We start from the raw sequence: 12,651 nt of genomic DNA, 5'->3' as shown, positions 1-12,651 counted from the left end.
GAGATAATTTAAATAGCGTACAAAGGCTTCTATTTTCTGATACTCAGCATTTCCCTGTTTACAGACTACTAAACTTCCAAATTCACAACTGAAAGCTGACATTAAAACAATTTACCAAATGTACTTCCACCACTTTTCAAAACTAAAATACATAATATCCCCTACATGACTTTACAAGGAACATGCTTTCTTCTTGCAAGTTCTTCTTATTTTTACAAATATGAATGTTGTCAGCACCAGTTTGGTCTCTTTCTTTGTATGCAACTAGGGGTAAATCAGGTACCTTGGTCTACAAACCATTTCAGGACCCTGGGCACTGCTAACTATGCACTGAAAGTTTGTTTATATAAAAGGTGGTTCTAACATATGAAGAAACAGAGGGAGAAAATACTTTTGCCTCAACTTTAATGCAGCATACAGAGCAGAAATACGAGAAATGTAAGTAACATGTCACACAAATATGTCCTGGTATTACAGAGCTACATCCTTCCCTCCATACAGAGCAACTCTATTTTATCCTTCTTAGTGTTGTAACTGTTCCTGAGTTTTTTTCCATTTTTTCAAATTTTACATATATATGTCTGTATTGATGGAGCTCTCACCTAATTAAATAAGGTATGTTTCTCTAACTTACTTGTAAGAGCACATGATATAGCAAAAACCATGATCAGATACACATGGAAGTCCACTAGCAACAGTCCTCATATTATGGTGATTTGTTATTGAAAATTATTTTTTGAAATTGACCAGCTAACCAGATTTAACCCATTTAATTTTTTGCTTAATTGATTTTGCATTGTATATTTTATGTCTTCTACAAGTGCAGAAATATTATCAGTTACACTTATCAATCACATTCATTGTCTTCATGTCTTGTGTCCACAATGTATTTTTCCTTTCGTGAATTCTGGTCAGAGTTCCACTGCAATCATTACACTTCTGTATAAACTTCTGGAATACATTTTAGTTGTTTGAATTGAGATTTTATGACAATGTGAAGCTTGATCACTTTGAATTTCTGAATTCCAAGTTCATTCATCTGCATGGATAAATCTCTGTCAACACAGACTGATAGAGCTCTGATTTTAATTGGTATGTCAGAATGGTGAGTGAGGCTTTTCAATGTTTTTTACAGAATGACACTCAAAGAGGAGATGTAGGATCTTCTTTAGTCAATCAGTCTTGCTGCTTACAGAATTGAATTGAGTCAGATCTTAGGAGATGTTGAAAGGACTAGGAATCTAAACAGTTTCTGTAGAGGCTATAGAGTGTATGCTGACACTGGAGAACTGCTCTGAGATATCCAAGGATTTGTGCAGAAAGCAGAATTGTGGTGGTAGCACAAATTTCCACCTGAGTTAATTTCCTCATAAAAGGAGATCCTTTGCTCTCTTCTGCACTGTGAAATAAACACTCTTAATCTTTTTTCACTTCTTTTCTTATTGTTTGAAGAAGAAAATTCTTAGTGAGGTGTCAAGCTGGGAAAGGACAGAGTTCACCTTATTTTTTACAAGCCAGTAAAATAGGCTCATCTTAGCTTAAATAATCATTTGACCTAAATAATTTTAATTGTAATTTTTTAACATTTTCAACACATTCATTTCCAAATTATAATAATTTAAAAAATAAGCTGTTCAGAGGATGAGACAAATGTAAAGAAAATATTCAAGAATAGTGCTCCACATAAAACAGGACATAATTTCTTTATCGTTCTTTAAATTTAGTACATAAAATATTCTTCTTTATAGACTAAATGCAAAAACTAAGTCTGTACTTCCAGAAAGCATAACTTGCTATCAAGTCTTGTGCGCCAGAAGAATTCTCTTTTCTAAATTCTCTACTTTCTAAACAATTTAGTATATTGAATAGTATATTTGAACTACATTTCTAACTCTTCCTCTGATTAAAATCTACTGTTTCAGATCCTTGAAACCATAGAGCTGTTGGCACCTTTTAAAACTTCATAATGGAATTTACATATGTTAAATAAAAAATAAATCAGTTCAACCAAGTTCTCAATTGTACCAGTGCAAACCATTTGAAAAGTATATTTTAAGAAGATGAATACAAGGAAAGAATTGGTCATGGTATTTATCTGTCCACTCCTCTTTGAAAACTTAGTTATAATTAACAGCCCAGATTGGAATGAGAAGTGTTGCCAGTATGAAAATTGAACTTTTTCCAAAAAAGCAATGTGAAGTTTTAAATCTTCTCTAACATTTGAAAACTTTCTCCAATTGTATCATAAATTTATGCAAAACATGAAAGATATGGAAAAATTGCACATCCTTGTCATATTGCAATGCCCTTCCTAGAAAAAAATCCCTGTTTATAAAGCCAATTCTCTCTATTTAAAATGTTTAGAGCTATCAAAACCTTTCACTGAGTGACCACTAGTTCTCTGTTTTTTTTCTGAAATCTTGTTCCTTGCTTAATCAAGCATTTAACCATAGTTCCAGGAACTTGACTTCAGAGATAGCATTAAGAGATTGTTAAAATATTGTAGTTACTCTGGAAATTATTAGAACATTTATAAAAAAATAAAATGCCACAGAATACTACAAGTATACTATTACAAAACTTGTTAAAAGACCAGAAAATATAATTCCTTGTTTACAAAAAAGCCTCCAAATCCAGTTGAAAATATAACACTGTACTTGTTTATTAAAGCTTTGTTTATTATTATTCTAAAAACGTTTTTATTGTCTACAATATTGTGTTATATCAATGTCATCTCTATCCTGAACACTTGGATGTGGCCACATAGAAGTTTCTGTTCTGAAGTAAGAGTAGCTTGACAGTTAAAATTAAAGAAAAACAAAACAAACAAACACCCAGAAAAAGCAAAACAACAACCCCTAAACAAACAAACAGAAAAGAAACCCAAACAAAAAACTCAAACAACAAACCAACCAATTTGTGGGTATTTTTAAGTCTGTCCTTGAGATTTCACCTTTGGGCAGGTTTGGCAATAATGTGTTTTTCATTCTTCTAGCACTGTGCTAGCTGGAGCCCATTTACATGAACTGAAATCACTTTCTGAAAGCCAAAAGTGGGCAAAACATTAATTTAATTTCATGCTGTTTTAACATGTGCTTTGCAGAAATGATGAAGTCAGGAAAAAAGACAGCCTAAAATCCATGAGAGAGGCCCCTTAAACTATATTTGTTTGCATACTTTGGCTTTGTGAGAGTAAGTTCTAAAACAAGATTTACGGAACAAAAGCAACCTGAGCTGTAGTTAAACAAGATACATGGGGCTGCAGATGATGTTTTCTTGTGCAAGGCATTTAATTCTCACATAGTAGGTGTTGTTGATGGATATGTCATAGATCAGCACTTCTTGGATATTTGAGTGGCTGGAGAAGTTTAGAAGTATTGAAATTGGAACACTCCTGTGTTTCTCCTGCCAAATCTGGTGTTATATTTAGAGATGGCATCATATGCAGGAAAAAAATTGCATAAGGTTCTGGAATTAATGATCATGCCTGTTAACCCCCTGCAATGGTATAGCTATCTGGAATAAATATAGGATACTTCTTAGAATAAACACTGATCATTTACATCACATCAGATTTCTGCTTGTGAAGGCTGACCACAAGCCAAACAACATACAAGCAGTGGATTCTGGCACTCAGAAGCAGGAAGCATAACTGGCATTAGGATTGACAGGTCATGCTGAAAGAATTAGAAAAGGCTGTTTTCAAGAAGTACAGAAAAATTATTTCTATATAGTGGCATGTAATATTTTCAACATAAATTTTGTGGCTCCACCAGTTTATGCTTTGTTGCTGAATACAAATGCTGAAAACCTCCAATCCTCCAGTGTTGCCTTTGGGCAGTGGTAAGAAACAGCCCTATGGATTTAGCCAATCACCTTCAGTGCCTGCTAGAATACAGGGAATTCACAGAGTTCAGATTTATGGGCAAAAATTTACCTCTTCAGCATTGGGTGGAATCAAGTTCTAGGTCTAGTTAAGGCAGAGATTCTTCACATAACAATAATTTTTCAGAGAACTGGGAAAGAGGACGCTAAGCACTGAGGTAACTATTAAACATGTTCTTGTTTGCACTGAGTGTGTACTACACAATCCATGCATTACAAAAACTGTCCCACCAAAAAGTGGGACTTCATTATGTTTGGATGAGTCTCTTGGAAGGAAAAAGTCTCTTCCCTCAATCTTCCAAAATTTTTGTGCTCTTTTAACACCTTATAATGCCCCCAATGCTCAGCTGAGTGTTCCAAGGTCCTTGTGGGTAGATAATCTGTGCCTACTTTTCCAATTCAAAATGTTCTGCTTTCTCAAAAGAATGCCAAAACCCACTGAAAATTACATTTCTCAAATAAAACATGCATATCTCACACATTATAACCATCATAATTAAGGTTCCTATGTACCTTGAGAGAAAAAAAAATCATGTCCCTGAACATGCAAAATTCAGTACCAGAATATTTTGAATTTTTTCCAGACTTTAGATCCCCCTAATATTGGTATGGCACACTGCAGTTCTGAGGAGTCTGGTGGTAAGGGAACAGGGCACAGACAGCAGCACAGCACTGCTTTTCCATGGCTGGTAACTAGTGCTGGAATATGAGAAGTGGGGTCATCACTGCACAGGGTCACCTTAGGCCCTATCATACTTACATCAGGCCCAAATGTCCCAACCAGTGCTCTTATTTTTATACAGATGAAAATTGAAGGAACTTTAACAAATCAATTGCTTTTTGAAGATAGTGACCAGAATGAAAGAATTCCTATCATTTGGGCATGTGCTAGGTCATATATTCTCACCTAAAGTGCAGCAGTTGTTAATAAGTTGATGTCAGTGTCTAGACTTAGCTTGTACAAATCAGTTTCTAGCTATGAAGTTTTATAGAATTTCAAAGTTCAGAGTCCTCAGGGCTGTAGTTTCCCACCTGCCCTTTCTTTATGCATCCTTTTAACAGCTTTGAAATTCAGCTATTGCATCTCACAGTATCCTTGCACCCTGCCACTGAAAAAGTGGAAAGATACAAGGGGAATTTTTCTTTTAAGTATTTATCATTCCATTATTCATTCTGAATTGTGATTTCACTGCCTGTAATTAGTTTTGCAAGAAAAGAATGTGTTGATAAAAGGAATATGTGATTACATGACTTTAAACATAGTATCTGTCAGGTGGGGAGGTATCTGAGAGAACAAATATTTTCATGAGCTATGTGTCTTGGCTGTCTGGACTGTCTAAAAGATCTTTTCCATACTGGTAAACAACATTGCCCACTATGAATATATAAAACACCATGAAACAGACCTACTTCCATATTAATGTGCTTCTTATGGACAAAATCAATTAAGAGCAGAGGCCTCACTGTATAAACAGTACTACAACTTCATAAGTTACATATAATACAGTTCTCCCCTAAAAAAACTGGTTTTGTTTCTCTGCAGTCTGTACATCATAAGACAAATCCAAAGGTTCAAATAGAGCCATAAATATATATTAAAAGAACAATGTATTTATTATCAAAACATATATATGCACACACATCTATGTTTCCTGTATTCATATTCACTATCTCTTTATTGTCTTTATAAGACAATAAAACCAAGAATTCAAGATTTTAGGCACCCACTAACCTATTAGAAAATAGCACACTGTGCAAGACAGAACCTAAATTTCTCCTGTGGCCAAAAGAAACCTTCAAGTTCTCTAGATTTAAAGTGACCTTACAGCTTAAATGAAATGGGGTTTGTTTCCTCTTGAGGAATTATCAGTATCCTAAAACCATTTTACAACTAAGCACAATATAGCCTAGCTGGTGATCTCAGCTTTTTTTTTCTCTTTCTGCATCTCCTTTCTTCCATGTTTTCATTGCTATAAATCCAGAGCATAGGAATAAAATGTGATTAATGTGTTTCCATGGGGAGAGGACAGAGCAGGATGAAAACAGACACAAGCTTTTTCTCCCCACAGTCAATGTCCCACCATCCATGGTGACGGGAGGAAGTACATGTTCAGTGTATATGACTGCACTGTGCATTAGAGCTGTGTGTGTTGTTTGACTCTTCCTGAGATCTGATGTGGGTTTTTTTCATTAAAAACCCTACAGGCATCTTGCCTGCTATCTTAACCAGCTCCTCTCCCCTTCTAAAGCAGATTTCTTGAACCTATGAATTTTCTCATAAGATGATTTATTGTGCATTAAATTCCACTTTAGTCCTAATGTAAATTACACTGCCAACTATCTAAATGCCAGCTATCTTCCAAAACTTTGTCTTTTGGAGGCAGTCAGTTGTCTGGTAAGAATGCCTAAATGATTTCTACAGTATAATGAGCTTTGCTAAAGTGTCCTCAGGCAGCTGTTTATTTCTATGATTTTAATTATTTAACTAATACTGCCTAAATTCAGTATCTATTAATGTATTTTTAGAAGATCTAAAGGCTTGTAGTTAAAATATTTTATGTCTTGTGGATGACATTGCAAATTTTGTTAAAAATTACAGCTAGCAGCAATAGTTGGAATATCATTAGTACAAAGCAGAAAACAACTGCTCTTAGAAAAAGATTCCTTCTGGATATATATGCTCTGTACCTCAGCTTTAGGTCCCTCTATAGAGGCAAATAAATAAAAAGTACCAGAATGCATGCGAATGAAACAAACTGACTAAGAACTCAGTACTGAACCATTACTATTATAAATATACACATCTATCACACTTTTGGAAAAAAACCCAACAAACTCATAGCATATCTGTAATTACAAAAGACAGGACAGAAATTTCAAATGAACCATCCAGTACTGCTGACAGTTGCTAGTCTGCTGCTGTAAGCAGAGAAGAGAGGTCTTAGTGAGGCTCTCAAACAAAACTTCTTCTTCTTCTTTGGAATAAATGTCTCTTTCTTAAATTAACTCTTTTCTTGTGAAAGGTCGCAAAAAAAAAGAACAACACCTATAGCCTCTATAGCCTGCAGTATACCAACATTCAGAATTCTATCAAGCCAAACTATGATGACCCACTCCTCAGCTGGTGAAGGCTCACTCTCACCACATTTGACAACAATTTATCTGTCATTTCTGGGATCTGAGAAGGTATGTGTAAAAAAATCTTCAGTCATGTGCCTGACCTGTCTTAACAGCCAGTGACTGGCTGGAAGTCTGCAAACTATGCTCTACAGTCATTTGGTTAGAATGCTGATCACATCACATGACAGGTTTTCAAGGGCTATTTAATGCCTTCTAACAAATCCTCCCTCAGCTCCTTAGACTATTTTCCCAATTAATACTTAAGTTGCTTTTATAAAAGCCACCTTCTGTGAAGGGATAGAATGTAAGAAAATAAAAACAGTGCAGAACGTAGTCTCACCAATGAGGAGTTGCAGCTGTACTCATCACCAAAAATTAGGAACAGGCCTGCCCTTAACAGGCCACACCTGTGCCCAATAAGAAGATGAGTGCTATAGAAGAGTGGGTTAGGTGGGTGTAGAGTGAGTTGGAGTTTGTTGGCTGTGCTGTGAGGAAGAAGGAGTCAGTCCTGTGAGGACATGACCATGAGAAATGACTGAGAATGTAGGAGAGCTTTTCAATGTTATGACAGCAACCTTCTACTTGTTTTATACTTTAGTCATTTCACTGTGTTTATTTGTTCTGGAACACATGTTAATGTGGATAGTTAAAAAGATAAGCCAAAATACTCTATGAGAATTATTTATGGTGTTATTTCCATGCTTCTGACCTCAGCTTCCTATTGAGAATGGTGAGCCTTTATATGTTCTAGTCACAGTGATTATATATATATATATATATCTACACAAATAAAAGGATAAACTTCATATAAGGCTTCTAAACCTGAACTCAGAGGCAATACTAACTAATATGATTTTGGAAGGAGAAAAGCAATAAATACCATGGTAGTAGATATTCTGGCATTTTAAAATTGTGCTACCATTGAATGATAAGTGAATATAACATATTAAGGTTTAAAATAAAAAAGGTTTTCAGGATTAAATATTTTACTTTAGAAAGAAGAATCTTTCCTTGACAGAAGCACCAAAACTACACAATCATGTACCTGATAAGAAGCCTTTGGGCACAGTAAGTTCTTGCTTCAAGGACCAGGACTGACCATACTTGATTTGTGTAAAGGTGTGAGGTAAGATCTGTGTTAGAAAAGTTTTTCTTACTGTTCTTCAGAGGTCTTCTCCAATAATGCCTTCAGGCGTCATGTTGTTTTACTCTAAAATAAACTGATGCCCACAGATATCAAAGCAAATATGCAGAACCTAGGAAGTTTCCATTTTTTCTTCTTAATAACAAGTTTATTCAAGTCTCCCATACTGGTAGGTAACATTTGATGGTTCATTGCATAAGGATCTCCAATAGCTAAGAAACATTTTGAATGGTAGATTAGGCATTCTGTTTAATAGCCTGATAATAATATGTCATCCTGCAATAATCAACATAAATGTCTACTTTTCAGCTTCAGGGCAGTGATGGCAATAATTCAATGACAGATATAGTTTAGTCTCACTGGAGCTAACAACTATTAGGAACAGAGAGCCTATTTATCTTTATTGCATCAACTTGAGCCATACAAACTTGATGTATGATTCTGTCATGGGAAGCTCAGTGTTACCTACCAGTGCCACCAAATACTTCAGCTAAGGAGATATTCTTGTTCCACGTTCTGATGTGTAGGGTATTTCTTTTGGTTATGGATCAGTAACTCAACAAGGCCTGACAGCACGACAAAGTTTGTTGCTATGATCCAGGAATGTACTCATGCTGCCATTTCTCTTAAAAATGATATCTTTTTAAGTGGTTGTCCACATACTCTCTTTACATTTACTGTATCTGAATGGATAGAAGTTACTTTCTGTAATACGTTTTTGTCTACTTCTTTCCTTCTTCAGGCCAAGGCATCACATAATCCTGGTTATGGATTTCCCCTCTGCACCTATTTAAACCCAGGCTCATCTTTCTGAATGTCAGTGATCAGAACTCTAGATCTGTCTCTTATGCTTGGCGCACTGACATTCATATTGTCCCACTCTGCTGAAAATAGTTTGAAAATATCTTAAAACAATGACTGAAATTTTTCAAATGCACTTTATTGATGATTCCAAGTAATTTTTACAGTTTTTGTACTAATCCCCAATTTCTCTAGTTTAATCAATTCCCTTTGAATCCTTCACATGAAGTCCAGAGAACTTAGATTGTCTGCATTGTTCTTTTACAAAAAGTGAAATTTTATCCAATAGCTGACTTGGTATGACATCCTTTGGATGTATTGCACATATTTCCATTTCATATGTGCTGCCATTTTTCTGCTTAGATTGATTAAAAAATACCTGATATTAGAACTGATTATGTGCAAGTTTCTTTCTTTGTTTTACAGAAAAGACTGTCTGGTCTCTCATACTTTTGTACACTGCGGTCTTTTTGTTTTGATGCCATTGAGGAGGAAAAAATTGCATCTTCTTTAATCAGAACAACGAGGGTTTTGCAATTGGTGAGTTCTCCCCTTAATCTGAGAAGGAAGTCTGCGCAGTTAAAATTATTGGAACCACAGCTACTTTAGAACATAAGAGTCGCAGGAAACAAAGAGGCTCTGATAGGAACAAAAATTTTAGTAAATATTTCAGATGTCATATTTTGCAGAGATAAGAGACAAGACTATATCAAGAAAGGCCTTTCCAAAGCAAAAAAAAAAAAAAGGACAACTGGCTAGGGAGATAGGGAGATGGATTTCCAGCAAACTTTTAAGGCAAGCAAAATGTGGTTTTATTTTTATATTAAAATCTTCTTCCAGAAACTCACTTGGCAAATCCATCAGTTGGGAACACCAATTTTCAATATTTACATTATGCTGGGCAGCAGGGTCAGATACTATATAGCCACTCTGAATTGCCTTTAAAACAAGATGTAACTGAAACAGCTGATATTTGTACTTCTTGAGAATGGACAAATATAATTCAAGACAATGGTTTCATTGAGAATAACTGTGCTGGTTTTGGCTGCACTAATTTTCTTTGCAGTAGCTAGATATAGATGCGCTAGATGTAGATGAAAAGAGGTAGAGATAACCCTATCATTTTGTTTTTAGAATGTCAGAGTCTCTGTGAATCAGAGAAATTCTGAGGATTTTGTTGAAATTTACACCAAATATTTGTAATTAAGACCATACATCCCAATTTTCATGGCATTTTTTCCATCTGTAGCACTGTTGTCTCCTATTCAAAATACCCGCACGTTTTCATAACACTGAATCTAAAAAAAAAAAAAATAATTCTTCCTCTCAGCAGCATAAGATCTTTGTATTAGATGTTGTCAAGAAAAGACCATCAAAAATATACCATAGGAAAGAATAATTTCCTTATTTCTCCATATGGGAAATATGAGAGATGTAGCCTGGCTTTTAGTTCAACTGTTCCCCAGTCCTCCAGGCAAATTCATAAATTCATTGCATTCACAGAACTCCCCCTGCAGCCTTGGTCTATCTACCTCTGGAGTGTTTCCATATTCTAATATCACCTCATGTCTTAAAAGGAGCTCCACCTTGAATAGAAACTGAAATTATAATAACAACAATCACCATAATTTCTAATTTTCAGTCATCATCTGAACAATGTTTGATTCTTTTTGCATTGCCTTTACCTATACGGTCCAGTTTCTATTCACTCATTTCTTTCTATAAAATTCTGGGTTTTTTACTTCTGTCTGTCTATCATTAAAATTCCAGGTCTTAAAAAAAAAAGCATCCAATTGGCTCATCCAGATATCAGTGACACTTTAATGATTATGTTCAACATTAGGAAAAAAACACTACACCATTGCCCTTTAACAAATCTACCTTCCAGTGGGATAACTTTTGTTTTTACAGTGCTTTTCAAACCACTAATATCTGATGCTGCACTTCATCAGGTGATTTTCATATAAGTATTGCCTGTCAATAATGTTTTGTCAATGATGTTTTTGTTACTTATTGCAGAACAGAATTTCAGTGTTGTAGTACTGCTTTCACTATTTATTACCTCTTAAATATTTTGACTCTAATGATTCCTCTGATGTATTTGTCTATTTGATACTATGAAATGTTTTAAAGATTTTGCTCCTCAACTAAGCAGTCTGTATTTTTTCTCTATCCTCAGGCTCTTTCTCAACTAATGACACCGTATGAGGCAGAGTACAGTCCCTCAGGAACTTTCAAGATGCAAATAACTATCACAGCATGAAAATTTCTGTAATTTAAATTTTCAGTTGATGTATAATTCCTTGTTGTTTGTTTTGAGTCCTCAGACATTAAGCCTGTTAGTTATATTTGAACTTTGGATGATTATGGTGTATTAATGCTTGACTTTTGACTCACAATTCAAAACTGAAATAAATTTTTCTTTGTATTTTCTTATTCATTATTATGTTACTTTTTTATATATTTTTGGAAGAATATATTAAATTCGTCACTCCAAATTCATTAGAAAACTAGTGAAACTACAAAATAAATACCATCTATGAATTAGGCTCTGCAGTGTGGGTCATTGTTTTAGTTGCAATGGATTTTTATTATAACCTGATACCTATGAAAAATATCAATTATTGTCTCAAAAAGGTTAATATTTACAAATATAAACATATCACAATCTATTATAGAATGAATGTCCTGTTATTTTTCCACCAATTTCTCACTCATTCACAGTCTAGAATCAAGAACATGCTGTGCCATTTTTTGAGTCTTTCACAGCCTTGTAGATCACTCCTTTACAAACCTATGTGTGCAGGCACAACTTGAAACAAAGTTGAATTCAGGGCTATCTATGTGTCCTATATCTCACACAGGTGGATGTTCTCCAACTTTTTTTTTTTTTTTTTTTTTTTTTTTTTTTTTTTTTTTGCCTGAGAGTACAGGAAACTTCAAACAAATTGATGCCTGTGCAGGAAAGTGAAGAAATGGCAAAGCCAGGCCCAAAGGCAGAATGCTCATGAGTCTGTGCTCAGGGTTTCCAGCTCCTAAGCCTTCACTACCATGCAGTAGTAGAGATATATAGATACATATATATATATATATATAGAGAGAGAGAGAGATCAAGTTCATATGGAACTGCTCTGGGTGGAGAATACAGAGTATTGCACCCATCAGGGAATAGGTAACTCCAAGACTTACAGTTATTGCAGACTGTTCCCAGGACGGCAATATTCTGAGGGTTCATTTTAGGTGAATGCATTTTTCAAGTAATCCTTATATAGTCTCTCAAAAACAATTTTGCGGAGAGTATTTAGAAGCACACATTAAGGTTCCCAAAAAATGTCCCTCAAAACCTTTTCCTGATAAATGCTTTTAACTCCTTGTTTGGAAGAATTATGTTCTAAACATGACTTCCACAAGCTGCCTCAAAATCAAGCTGGCTTGCTATAACTTAAGACAATGTGTTCATGAAAACTTGCTTTTGAGGTTTAATGTTTTCAGATCTACAATCACACCCTCAATGTGATAATTAGAATTTCTAGATTTAAATATGTTTAACAAATTTATGCAATTTATTTTATGCCATTCCTTAGTAGTTAGCAGGTTTTTGAAAGAGGGAGATCTTTCATATTGGAGGAGAATTGCACAACCATGGCAGAACAGCTCTTACTACCCACAACTTCCTAAACTCTGGTTCTAGTGAGCCAGTG

The 12,651-nt window shown here is 34.9% G+C and overlaps 1 long non-coding RNA gene across 2 annotated transcripts; it reads left to right on the top strand.

Moving 5' to 3' along the window:
- Nucleotides 1-7,470: 7,470 nt before the first annotated feature.
- Nucleotides 7,471-11,294, top strand: LOC135443342 (uncharacterized). Of its 2 annotated transcripts, none has more exons than XR_010438973.1 (4): nucleotides 7,471-7,548; nucleotides 8,001-8,131; nucleotides 9,377-9,490; nucleotides 11,130-11,294. It is a non-coding gene; the product is annotated as an uncharacterized LOC135443342 (long non-coding RNA). The 2 variants fall into 2 exon arrangements; XR_010438975.1 differs by having other exon boundaries at nucleotides 7,503-7,735.
- The last annotated feature ends 1,357 nt before the right edge of the window (nucleotides 11,295-12,651 follow it).

This window comes from Zonotrichia leucophrys, chromosome 2 (genome assembly GCF_028769735.1).
Source record: "Zonotrichia leucophrys gambelii isolate GWCS_2022_RI chromosome 2, RI_Zleu_2.0, whole genome shotgun sequence".
In the NCBI taxonomy this organism is placed as follows: Eukaryota; Metazoa; Chordata; class Aves; order Passeriformes; family Passerellidae; genus Zonotrichia; species Zonotrichia leucophrys.
The sequence above is the reverse complement of the archived record's forward strand: the minus strand, read 5'-3'. Positions and strand labels throughout refer to the sequence as shown.